Source organism: Giraffa tippelskirchi, chromosome 13 (assembly GCF_054371585.1).
Source record: "Giraffa tippelskirchi isolate mGirTip1 chromosome 13, T2T-mGirTip1v1.2.pri, whole genome shotgun sequence".
Classification (NCBI taxonomy): domain Eukaryota; kingdom Metazoa; phylum Chordata; class Mammalia; order Artiodactyla; family Giraffidae; genus Giraffa; species Giraffa tippelskirchi.
In genome coordinates, this window is record NC_137287.1 from 74,217,997 (window position 1) to 74,232,151 (window position 14,155).

The 14,155-nt window shown below is 39.4% G+C and overlaps 1 long non-coding RNA gene across 1 annotated transcript in view; it reads right to left on the bottom strand.

The window, feature by feature from the left end:
* Positions 1-11,384, bottom strand: part of LOC145531378 (uncharacterized) — a 55,155-nt gene extending 43,771 nt beyond the window's left edge. The window contains exon 1 of the long non-coding RNA XR_014072385.1: positions 11,209-11,384. This is a non-coding gene — a long non-coding RNA (uncharacterized LOC145531378). The remainder of the gene's footprint in view (positions 1-11,208) is intronic.
* Positions 11,385-14,155: the final 2,771 nt, after the last annotated feature.

The following is a 14,155-nucleotide window of genomic DNA, read 5'->3' on the forward strand; positions in this document are numbered from 1 at the left end:
CCTTCAGGTACAAAATGAAGCAGGGCAAAGGCTAATAGAGTTTTGTCAAGATAACACACTGGTCATAGCAAGCACCCTTTTCTGACAACACAAGAGACAACTCTGCACATGGACATCACCAGATGGTCAACACCCAAATCAGACTGATTACATTCTTTGCAGCCAAAGGTGGAGAAGCTCTATAGAGTCAGCAAAAACAAGACCAGGAGCTGACTGTGGCTCAGATCATCAGCTCCTTATTGCAAAATTCAGGCTAAAATTGAAGAAAGTAGGGTAAACCACTAGGCCATTCAGGTATGATCTAAGTCAAACCCCTTATGATTATACAGTAGAGGTGATGAATAGATTGAAGGGATTAGATTTGGTAGACAGAGTACATAAAAACTATGGACAGAGGTTTGTAACACTGTGCAGGAGGCAGTGACCAAAAACACCCAAAGAAAAAGAAATGCAAGAAGGCAAAGTGGTTGTCTGAGGAGACTTTACAAATAACTGAGAAAAGAAGAGAAGCTAAATACAAGGGAAAATGGGAAAGATACACCCAAATGAATGCAGAGTTTCAGAGAATAGCAAGGATAGATAAGAATGCCTTAAATGAACAATGCAAAGATATAGAGGAAAACAACAGAATGGGCAAAACCAGAGATCTCTTCAAGAAAACTGGAGATGTCAAAGGAACATTTCTTTCAAGGATGGGAATGATAAAGGACAAAAATGATAAGGGCCTAAAAGAAGCAGAAGAGATTAAGAAGAGGGGCCAAGAATACACAGAAAAACTATACAAAAAAAGGTTTTAAACACCCTTATAAATCAGGATGGTGTGGTCATTCACCTAGAGCCTGACATCCTGGAATGTGAAGTCAAGTGGGCCTTAGGAAGCATTACTATGAACAAAGTTAGTGGAGGTGATGGAATTCCAGTTGAGCTATTTCAAATCCTAAACAATAATGCTGTTAAAGTGCTGTACTCAATATGCCAGCAAATTTGGAAAACTCAGCAGTGGCCACAGAACTGGAAAGGTCAGTTTTCATTATAATCCTAAAGAAGGGCAATGCCAAAGAATGTTCAAACTACCATAAAATTGTGCTCATTTCACATGCTAGTAAGGTTATGCTCAAAATTCTTCAAGCTAGGCTTTAGCAGTATGTGAACCAAGAACTTCCAGATGGACAAGCTAGACTTAGAAAAGGCAGAGAACCCAGAGATCAAATTGCTAACATTTGTTGGATCATAGAGAAAGCAAAGGAATTCCAGAGAAACATCTACTTCTGCTTCACTGACTTCACAAAAGCTTTTGACTGTGTGTATCACAACAAACTGTGGAAAATTCTTAAAGAGATGGGAATACCAGATTACCTTACCTGTCTCCTGAGAAACCTGTATGTGAGGCAAGAAGCAACAGAACCAGAAATGAAACGACTGACTGGTTCAAAATAGGGAAAGGAGTAGGACAAGGCTGTATATTGTCACTCTGCTTATTTAACTTATATGCAGAGTACATCATGTGAAATGCCAGGCTGGAATCAAGATTGCTGGGAAAAATATTAACAACATCAGATGTGCATATGATACCACTCTAATGACAGAAAGTGAAGAATCTCTTGATAAGGGTGAAAGAGGAGAGTGAAAAAGGTGGCTTGAAACTCAAATTAGAAAAAACTAACATCATGGCATCCAGTCCCATCACTTCATGTCAAATAGAAGGGGAAAATGTCAAAGTAGTGACAGACATTATTTTCTTGGGCTCCAAAAATCACTGCAGACAGTGACTACAGTCATGAAAGTAAAAGATACTTGTTCCTTGGAAGCAAAGCTATGACAAACCTAGACAGCATACTAAAAAGCAGAGACATCACTTTGCCAGCAAAGGTCCATATAGTCAAAACTTTGGTTTCTCCAATAGTCATGTGTGGATGTGAGAGTAGGACCATAAAGAAGGCTGAAAGCCGAAGAATTCATGCCTTCGAACTGTGTTACTGGAGAAGACTTAGATAGCATCGTCAACTCAATGGACATGAATTTGAGCAAACTCTGGGAGACAGTGAAGGACAGAGGAGGCTGCCATGCTGCAGACCATAGGATTGCAGAGTTGGACACAACTTAGACACTGAACAACAACAAAACTGTAGTTATTACCAGGCTTCTCCCTTGACTGGGTAGATGAACAAGACTGAGGTCTATCTTTGTCTCCAAAAATGAGAGTTTATTGAACACTAACTATAGGATATGGAGGAAGAAAACACTGTGCAACTCTCAGAGGTCCAGTGTCACAGGTGCTTTTGTATGTCTTGCACCTGACACAGCATCTGACACAAAATACTACTTATTCATTTTCTTTTAAATTGTTTTGCAATGACTGAGAAGAAAAAAAAGACTTGTTCTCTCAAATAGTCTATAACCTAAGTCCTAACATTCGCCGAAGAAGCTGAAGTTGAACGGTTCTATGAAGACCTACAAGACCTTCTAGAACTAACACCCAAAAAAGATGTCCTTTTCATTATAGGGGACTGGAATGCAAAAGTAGGAAGTCAGGAAACACCTGGCGTAACAGGCAAATTTTGCCTTGGAGTACAGAATGAAGCAGGGCAAAGGCTAATAGAGTTTTGCCAAGAGAACGCACTGGTCATAGCAAACACCCTCTTTCAACAACACAAGAGAAGACCCTACATGTGGACATGACCAGATGGTCAACACCAAAATCAGATTGATTATATTCTTTGCAGTCAAAGATGGAGAAGCTCTATACAGTCAGCAAAAACAAGACTGGGAGCAGACTGTGGCTCAAATCATGAACTGCTTATTGCCAAATTCAGACTTAAATTGAAGAAAGTAGGGAAAACCACTAGTCCATTCAGGTATGACCTAAATCAAATCCCTTATGATTATACAGTGGAAGTGACAAATAGATTTAAGGGACTATATCTGATAGACAGAGTGCCTGATGAACTATGGACAGAGGTTCATGGCATTGTACAGGAGACAGGGATAAAGACCATCCCCATGGAAAACAAATGCAAAAAAGCAAAATGGCTGTCTGAGGAGGCCTTACAGATAGCTGGGAAGAGAAGAGAAGTGAAAAGCAAAGGAGAAAAGGAAAGATATTCCCATCTCAATGCAGAGTTCCAAAGAATAGCAAGGAGAGATAAGAAAGCCTTCCTCAGCGATCAATGCAAAGAAAAAGAGGAAAACAACAGATTGGGAAAGACTAGAGATCTCTTCAAGAAAATCAGAGATACCAAAGGAACACTTCATGCAAAGATGGGGCTCGATAAAGGACAGAAATTGTGTGGACCTAACAGAAGCAGAAGATATTAAGAAGAGGTGGCAAGAATACACAGAACTGTACAAAAAAGATCTTCACAACCCAGATAATCATGATGGTGTGATCACTCACCTAGAGCCAGACGTCCTGGAATGTGAAGTCAAGTGGGCCTTAGAAAGCATCACTACGAACAAAGCTAGTGGAGGTGATGGAATTCCAGTTGAGCTATTTCAAATCCTGAAAGATGATGCTGTGAAAGTGCTGCACTCGATATGCCAGCAAATTTGGAAAACACAGCAGTGGCCACAGGATTGGAAAAGGTCAGTTTTCATCCCAATCCCAAAGAAAGGCAATGCCAAAGAATGCTCAAACTACCACACAATTGCACTCAGCTCACACGCTAGCAAAGTAATGCTCAAAATTCTCCAAGCCGGGCTTCAGCAATACGTGAACCGTGAACTTACTGATGTTCAAGCTGGTTTTAGAAAAGGCAGAGGAACCAGAGATCAAATGGCCAACATCCACTGGATCATCAAAAAAGCAAGGGAGTTCCAGAAAAACATCTATTTCTGCTTTATTGACTATGCCAAAGCCTTTGACTATGTGGATCACAATAAACTGTGGAAAATTCTGAAAGAGATGGGAATACCAGACCATCTGACCTGTCTTTTGAGAAACCTGTATGCAGGTCAGGAAGCAACAGTTAGAACTGGACATGGAACAACAGACTGGTTCCAAATAGGCAAAGGAGTACGTCAAGGCGGTATATTGTCACCCTGCTTATTTAACTTCTATGCAGAGGACATCATGAGAAACGCTGGGCTGGAAGAAACACAAGCTGGAATCAAGATTGCCGGGAGAAATATCAATAACCTCAGATATGCAGATGACACCACCCTTATGGCAGAAAATGAAGAAGAACTAAAGAGCCTCTTGATGAAAGTAAAAGAGGAGAGTGAAAAAGTTGTCTTAAAGCTCAACGTTCAGAAAACTAAGATCATGGCATTTGGTCCCATCACGTCATGGGAAATAGATGGGGAAACAGTGGAAACAGTGTCAGACTTTATTTTGGGGGGCTCCAAAATCACTGCAAATGGTGATTGCAGCCATGAAATTAAAAGATGCTTACTCCTTGGAAGGAAGGTTATGGCCAACCTAGATAGCATATTTAAAAGCAGAGACATTACTTTGCCAACAAAAGTCCGTCTAGTCAAGGCTATGGTTTTTCCAGTGGTCATGTACGGATGTGAGAGTTGGACGATGAAGAAAGCTGAGCGCCGCAGAATTGATGCTTTTGAACTGTGGTGTTGGAGAAGACTCTTGAGAGTCCCTTGGACTGCAAGGAGATCCAATCAATCCATCCTAAAGGAGATCAATCCTGGGTGTTCATTGGAAGGTCTGATGTTGAAGCTGAAACTCCAATACTTTGGCCACCTCATGTGAAGAGTTGACCCATTGGAAATGACCCTAATGCTGGGTAGGATTGGGGGCAGGAGGAGAAGGGGATGACAGATGATGAGATGGTTGGATGACATCATCAACTCGATGGACATGGGTTTGGGTAGACCCCGGGAGTTGGTGATGGACAGGGAGGCCTAGAGTGCTGCAATTCATAGGGTCGCAAAAGTCGGACACGACTGAGCGACTGAACTGAGCTTACTGAACCAAACATGAACCAAAGATTTTGAGAACTGTAAGGAAGAAAGTATATTCTAAACAAAGGAAGAGACATAATCCTCTCAGACTTCAGACAATACTACAAAACTACAGTAACTAGACAAGTAAAGACATATGGATCAACAGAACAGAATAGAGAGCCCAGAAATAAACCTATTCACCTATGATCAGTTAATCTTTGCATGTAAATCGATGAAGATAGAAAACACCCTCTCAACATATACAAAAGTAAACTCAAAATGGCTTAAAGACTTAAATATAGAAAATATATCATAACATTTCTAGAAGAGAACATAGGCAATACATTCTCTGATATAAATCATATCAATGTTTTATAGGTTGGTCCCCCAAGGTAATAGAAATACAAGCGAAAATAAACAGATGAGACCTAATCAAACTTACAAGCTTTTGCACAACAAAAGAAACCATAAACAAAATGAAAAAACATCCTATGGAATGGGAGAAAATATTTGCAAACAATGTGACTGACAAGGGTTTAATGTCCAAAATATACCATCAGCTCCTTCAATTCAGTAACAGAAAAACAAAAAATGCAATTAAAAAAATGGGCAGAAGACCTAAATAGACATTTATTCAAAGAAAATATACAGATACATAGGTGAGAAGAATTATAAATCAAGATCAAGTGAGATTTATCCCAAGGATGCAAGAACTTTTCAGTATCTGCAAATCAGTATCATTAACAAATTGAAGAATAAAAACCATATGATCATTTCAACAGACACAGAAAAAACTTTCGATAAAACTGAACATCAGTTTATGATAAAATCTCTCCAGAAAGTGGGCGGAGAGTGAACATACTTTGATATAATAAAGACCATATATGACAAACCCACAGCTAGCATCATACTTAACAATGAAAAGCTGCAAGAATTTCCTTTAAGATCAGGAACATGACAAGGATGCCCATTCTTTTCACTTCTATTCAACAAAGTTTTGGAAGTCCTAGCCACAGCAATTAGAGAAGAAAAAGAAAGGGAAATAAAAGCAAATTGAAAAATAAAAACTTTCACTCTTTGCAGATAACATTAATTCTATACATAGAAAATCCTAAAGACACCACCAGAAAAGTACTAGAGCTCAGTGATAAATTTGGTAAAGTTGCAAGATACAAAATTAATACACAAAAACTTGTTGCATTTTTATACTCTAACAACAAAGTACCAGAAAGAGAAATTAAGGAAATAATCCAATTTACTACTGAAAATATATTAATAATATACCTAGAAATAAACCAAATGTACTAAGTATCATCATACATGTTTTGATATGTAATATTCTCTATTATTTTATCCCAATGGTTTTGAAATTCTTTATTGGTACCTTCGAATGAAACTCTTCAATTAAAATTTTTTGAAAGTTAAAAATTTCAAATACTTTATTTGTTAGGTTTTTTTGCCTTTTTTTAGTGGTTTATTTTTTAACTTTACAATATTGTATTTGTTTTGCCATACATTGACATGAATCCACCATGAGTGTACATGTTTTCCCCTTCCAGAACCCCCCTTCCACCTCCTTCCCCATCCCATCCCTCCGGGTCATCCCGGTGCACCAGCCCCAAGCACCCTGTATCATGCATTGAACCTGGACTGGCGATTCATTTCACATATGATAATTTACATGCTTCCATGCCATTCTTCCATATCATCCTGCCCTCGCCCTCTCCCATAGAGTCTATAATATTGTTCTATTTATCTGTGTCTCTATTTCTAAATTACATTTTACTATGGTTAAGAATGTTTTCTATATTATTTCTTTATATTGTTGAGACTTTGTTGATGGCCTAGTAGATAATCACTTGTCATAAATGTCCCTTGTGCTTGAGTAAAATGGGTATTTTACAGTGTATTTTTATATGAGTTTGTTGATGTTATCAGATATGGGTTCATTAATATTTTTTGGTGTCCTTGACTGAAAACTTATTGAAAGAGTATGTTAAAATATTCCATTTTGATTTGTCTAATTATGTATGTGACATTCATGTAGCTGAAGACTATGTTATTAGAGGTATAGAAGGTGATTTCTATTAACTTATTTATCCTTACAGTGCTTTTATTGTTCATTTTGTTTTGCTTTACCTTTTACTTTGCCTGATCTTGACATTTATGTATAGTATTATCACATTCTGTGTGTACCAGTACACTTTCCCATCTCTTATTCTGCCATTTCTTCACTTTTTTAAATAAAAAGAATAGGCATATGTTTTTTAAAGAGGTGTGTATAAATTTATTTCTTTTAGTGCATGCAGCATGGTCAGTCACTCAGTGAAGTCCACCTCTTGTGGACCCCATGGGACCCTCTTTGGGACCCTATGGGCTGTAGTCCACCAGACTCCTCTATCCAGGGGATTTTCCAGGCAAGAATACTGGAGTGGGTTGCCATCTCCTCCTTCAGAGGATCTTCCTGACCCAGGGATCCAACTCACATCTCCTACATCTCCTGGATTGGCAAGTGGATTCTTTACCACTGAGCTACCTGGGGAAGGCCTTTCTTTGAATAGGTAAACCTACTTGGTTCATATTTATTGTGATTACGGATACAATTAAATTCATTTTGTGTTTTCTATGAGTCATGTCTCTTTTCCCTCTCATGTACCATGATAATGATTAAGTTTTCTGCCTGCATTTGGTAAGCTGCAACTTCACAATGATGAGTCTAAATGCAGATTTATTTTTGTCATATATTTCAATGTGAAGTTTCATGTCATTCTCCAGTTCAATAAAATTTCCAGTCATTTTGCCTTTTTCTCACTGGACTTCTGTCTTTGAACTATTATTTTAAAATGGTGAATGCATTTTATCTTTAAACATTCTTCAGTAACTTCTATGATTATATAGTAGTGCATTTTAGTTATATTTTACCATATCATGTTTGGATAGTTAAGTTGTTTCAAACTATTCACTAACATAAATAGTGTCATAATACACACCTTTATATGTTAATATTTTATGTCTCATTATTGTTGACAGAATTACTACAAATGGACTAATCAATTCAAAGGTATAAATATTCTATGACTTTTGATACATATTGTGAAATTGCCTTCCAAAATTGTATTCCAGGTTGCCTAAAATCCCTCCAAAGAAGTATAAATGCCTACTTCCTCATATTTTCTTCAGTGTTTTCACATTTTAAAATTTTTGCAAAAACGGTGGGCAAAACATTGGCATTTTGCTGTTTTAATTTACATTTCTTTAGTGAAACTAGGGATCTTTTCATATATTTACATTTTATTTCTTCTGTGAATTGCCTGTTTATACTTTTGCCCATTTTCCTACTGGAACGTTTTTTTCTTTGTCATATTTATCATTTGGTTGTGTATAATATGCCATACATTCTGGAAGAGTACAAAGGTATTTCATTATGAACCTTTGCATACCTTAAAATATCTATTTTTATCATGTATGATTGACAGCTTCCTTGGTGGCTCAGCTAGTAAACAGTCCACCTGCAATGTGGGAGTTCGATCCCTGGGTTGGGAAGATCCCATGGAGAAGGGAACGGCTCTACACTCCAGTATTCTGGGCTGGAGAATTCCATGGACTATATGGAATGGGGTTGCAAAGAGTCAGACACAACTGAGAGACTGTCACTTTCCCTTTCATGGTTGATGGCTTGCTTGGTATAGAATCCTAAATCCCATAGGGTAGATGGAAAAACTTACCCAGACTTGGGTTTTTCCTCCTGTCAGGTCAATGTGGGCTCCCTGACATCCCTTATGGTACACACATCTGCAGTTTTAATCTTCCACCAAGTTTTAATCTTCCAGGCTAATTAATGTGATTTTCAATTTGGTCATCATCAGCTTGTATAGCTTGATAAAGCCTGCAGTATGGGAGCCCATCACCTCTAAGAAGCTTTTCCTCTACAATTGTTACCAAGCAAAGCTGTTGGGGTGGTGCTCAAGTTTTTTCACCTGGGTCTGTATGGTATCACTTTATGCATCTTTACCCACAGGGTGCTTTTTCTGCCTGTGTCATGATGCCTTCATGCACAAATGGCTTTCACCATAGAAACCCAGGATTCTACACGTAAGAGCAACTTATCCAAAGTGGAAGATGGGACTTCACATCTTACACTCTGTCGTATCAGCCCGCTGCCCCCAACCCCTGCCACGTCAGTGGGCATTAGTGAGGCTCTCCTATGGTGGTTTTCTCCTTAGCCTACTACTGTACTTTTTTCTCTAAAGGCCGAGAGGTCTCCTTAACATCTTGCTCAATTGAGTCTCACTGGCTAAACATCTCACAAAAAGTTCTAACCATTTTTGACATAAGGCTGACAGTTTTCTCATTTTCCCAGATTAGATGCAGGTTTTAATTGTTCATCGTTCCTCTGGTCATTTGCTTGCAGATTTGAGCGAAAATTGTTAGTTGCTTAGTTGTGTCCGACTCTTTGCAACCCCATGGACTATAGCCCATTAGGCTCCTCTGTTCATGGGATTGCCCAGGCAAGAATACTGGAGTGGGTAGCCATTTCCTTCTCCAGGGGAACTTCCTGACTCAGGGATCAAACCCAGGTCTCCTACATTGCAGGCGGATTCTTTACCATCTGAGCCAGCAGGGAAGTCCAGATTTGAGAGGATGGAGTAGAAGTTAGACAACTGTTAATTTTGTCATCTCACAAAGAAGTTGTCTTTGAGTTTCTAAAGTCAACCAGTGTGGTCAGGTACTGTGACTGTCAAACTCTGGTGGTAATAGAAATTACCAGGGGTGACTGTATATAATGCAGATGCCAGCTCCTTACTTCCAGAGATTCAGTAACTCTGAGATGTGCCAATAATCTAATTTCTAATATGCACCTCTCATGTGAGTCTGATAAGGTCCTACCACAGTTTGAGAAAACCCAATAAAAGAAAGGAAAAAAAAAAACCCAGTGGTTTTCTAAGAGTGGCTTGTAGACTGCTAAGTCTACAGATCAGCTGCATCTGAGAACTTGATGGGAAAGTAAAATTTGGGGCTGCAATCCAGACCTCCTGCATGAGAAACACTGAGGGATGGTCCCCAGCAATCTGTATTCTAACAAGCCTTCCAGGGGGTTCTGATGCTCGCTCAAGTTTGAGAACTACTGAACCAGGAGGGAGTCAGAAATCCCAGGCTCTAGTCTGAGACCTGCCTCTAGCTAGCTCAGTGGCCAGGGGAAAGTTATTCACTCTCTATGGAACTTAACTTCCCATTTACAATGCCTGAAGATGAGAGGTCAGATATTTCAAGAATTTTTAAAGGTATAATCTCAAACTATTTTATAATATCTTCCATGCTATGTTGTATGTTTTTCATGAAATAAATTATGTTTGGCTGAGCCTTGAGCACTATTATTTCTATTCCACAGGGATGGTCCAACATCCAACAGCAAGTATTTTCATGCAGTTAATCAGCTGAGCCCAGAACAATTCAAAATATATGCATCTATGTTAACAATAATCCTGAGTGTGGAATGCATATAAATCCTCTGCGTAGTCCATTGGCAAATAGCTGTTTTTGCTTTTTTTTTTAAATTATAAAGAGGCTGGGCTCCATGGGCATGTGGTTTTCTTCATCTGGCTCATTTGATCTTAATTACCAGGGCTAGTTCTTGAATTGCAGCAGCTTGTTCTAAGGAGCATATGGCAGAAGGTGCTAAGCACAGGCAGAAGACAATGTGTTACTAAAAGGAGAAGAAATTTTCCTTTACATAAGAAGCCATATGCAGTCCAAATTTATCCATACTGTATCACCGAAATGTGTATTTTGAAACTTCATGTATGATTTTTCACAGGTATCAGTTTCATCCTTTGTATATTCAACAGAAGAACTGCAAAGACTTTAAGAGTCCATTTCAAATGACTCTCAGATTGTTACTTTAGGGACCACCATCCATCGCCTCCTCTAGGAAGGTTTTGCTAAAAACCTAACAGCTCTTGAGGTGCCCTTCTCTCACAGCATCCTCAGCTTTCAGGTCTCAAAAGGTCTTGATGTCAAGGTGCTCTTTGACATCACAGAGCAGCACAACTGGGAAAGCTGTCACCTTTCTGCTTTAGGAGGAAAAGCAGAGTATGCTCTTTGTCCCGATGCCTCTGTCTCTCTCAGCGAGAGACAGTGCGTCTCTGGAGCTTCTCCCTTTTACGCCCTAGAGCACACCTGTGAACCATCAAAGCCATGGAACGTGGCAGAGTGCCAGCCATCTGGATGTGGCCTTCTGCAAACTGTCTTCATCAACACACTTTGCCTTTACAATCTTGTCTTGAGCCCTGCAACCCTGGTTCCCCTCACCTGGCTTCACTGGCTATCACCCTGCCTCAGCACCAGACCTCTGAAAGCACACACGAGACACTCGGTCTTGACTGAGACTCTTTCTTTTACAACAACTTCTCTGTCTCATTTTCCGTGGAGCCTCAGATTCCAAACTGCGGCACCTCCAAAATCTAATTGCTTGGCACTGCATCTCTGACATCACAGTCTGTTGCCATGGAAAGTGCCACCAATTCAGCAGGACGACTTCCCTGCCAGAAGGAGAGGATGCACTGAGAGAGGGAGACAACATTTGTTTAAGCATAAATATCTTTGATATTTAGCAAAGAGGCAAGAGACTAGATGGGAGACAACAGAGGAAGCAAAAATTCCAATTTATATGATGCTTCACTTTCAGGGATCCTCTTTGGTAAAAGCCAGGTGCTCAGCTTTCTTCTGCTCTTCCCTTTATGCCAGAATTTCAAGGTGATTGTTTCTCCGACTTTCAGGTTCACTGGGAATCACGTTGGAGTTCACAAGCATTTGAAGTTCGAAAAGCAGAATGTCCCTTCAAATGCTACATCTGCTTTTTCATGTTGCCATCAGATGATTATCTTGGTGGAAAGATGAACAGCAGTCATTCTAAATAGAATTGCTCATCTCAGCAAAGCTTTTCCAAGGAAGCCAGTTTACAGACAATTTAAGCTACTTTCTCCCTCCTGAACTTCTGCTAAGAGTCAAACCCCAATCTCTGCTGAGTATAAGCCCTCCTAATCATGTCTAGTGTTGAATTTACAGAGTCTCCATGAACAGTTTTTGCCAGGGCCTCGCCAAACTCAGAATCTGCTCTGATACATGGATGTAACTATAAAATGGAAACTAGAGAACATTCTGTCTGGAAAATTACAAAAGTTATAGTCTACTTTTCACTGTTACCTAAATGTAATTTGTAATTCGCTACTTAGGACCCTGAACAAAAGAAAAACTTGAAAATTTCTGACTCTCCCAGTCCCTTTTTAAGATTCCTATTAAAACTGAATTTTTTTATTGGAGTATAATTATTTTACAATGTTGTGTTACTTTCTGCTGTACAATGAAGAGAATCAGTTATATGTATGCTGCTGCTGCTGCTGCTAAGTCGCTTCAGTCGTGTCCGACTCTGTGCGACCCCATAGACGGCAGCCCACCAGGCTCCCCTGTCCCTGGGATTCTCCAGGCAAGAATACTGGAGTGGGTTGCCATTTCCTTCTTCAATGCACGAAAGTGAAAAGTGAAAGTGAAGTCGCTCAGTCATGTCCAACTCTTGGCGACCCCATGGACTGCAGCCCACCAGGCTCCTCCGTCCATGGGATTTTCCAGGCAAGAGTACTTGAGTGGGGTGCCATTGCCTTCTCCGCAGTTATATGTATACATATATCCTTTTTCTCTTGAGCCTCCCTCCCACCACCCAGTCCCATCTCTCTAGGTCATCACAGAGTACCAGTTGAGCTCTTTGTGCTATATCGTAACTTCCCACAGCTGTTTATTTTACACGTGGTAGTGTATATCTCCCAACTGTTCCACCCACCCCTCCACCTTCATCCATGTCCACATGTCTGTTTTCTATGTCTGCATCTCTATTCAAGGGGGTCAAAACTGTATTATTTGCTGGGTAATAGATACTACAGATCCATGCCAAAAACTTTGATAAATTTCATCAAGTGTAACTACCTCAAAGCTAGGACTACCTGGATCATCTACTCCCTGCAGAAGTAACAACATGCCAGAGAGGCTAGACAAGCAGAACTCCACTCATATCCATGAAGTAAGACAGGCAAAGATGGTACACAGATGTGGGCTATAGGTCAGCTGGGAGGTTCCTCCGGGTCTCACCAGGCCTGGGAATTGCACCAGGCACCAGAGGACATACCTAACTGGAAACCCAAAGTGATGCTTCCTCAATTTTCATCTGTATTAAAGGAAAATTATAGGAGACATGAATGAGGCAAGCAGGCTGGGTGAAGATTATCAGCTGCCATGTCATATATATAAAAATAAAAATGTAAGAAGGGGAACTGTGGGCTGCAAACCTCTTCTGTTCTTACTCTTCATGTTTCTTCCCAAGTTATTTGGATACTCGAACTCTAACACAACCCACAGCCCTTCCTCCCTTGGACTACTAGGTCTGGAGTACTCAAACAGGGACATAAATTCTGAAAGAAACTATGCTGGTTGGCAATGCTAACCAGGGATATATTGTCCCGAATAAGAATTACATAGATCATAGGTTATGTAAAAAGATACTGAAGTTCAGGGCAAGAAATTTGTGGAGGAATCAACACCAATGTCTTCTGTGAGATGCTTAATACAGATAATTTAGACATTTTCTAATTCACTTTTTCAAAAAAATAGTTGAGATATTTTCTAATTCACTTTCTCAAGAATATTCAAGATAACTTTTTATCTTTTGCCAAGCAACTTACAGGACCCTGGGCTTCAACAAGTTCAAATTACAGCTCTGCTACTTATGAGTTACTTGTGATCACCAGTCAATTACCAATCCCAGCCTTGTTGCCATAGTTTCATTTGTAAAATGGGATGACAGCAGCAGTTACCTAATAGGGTTATTATGCATTTTTTCTTTTTCATTTTAACAACGTTTTAAAAAATTGGGGTATAGTTGCTTTACAATGTTTGTTAGTTTCTGCTATACAATGAAATGAATTAGAAATTGTATACATATCCATATATGTTCTGGAAAAATACATGACATATAGTAATTATGCAATAAAATTAATTATTAGGGAAATAGAATAAGAACAATCTGAAACCAGTAAAGAGCAGGAGGTAAAGAATACAACTGCTGTGTTTAAAAAAAAAGAAAAAGGCAGGAAGCAACAGATTGAATACTATTGAAACAAAGTTGCAAATTGAATAACAAGTGACAGAATTCCTTCCAAAAGGAAAAGGGTAAAAACAGCAGAGGATGAACATATTTAAATAATCACAA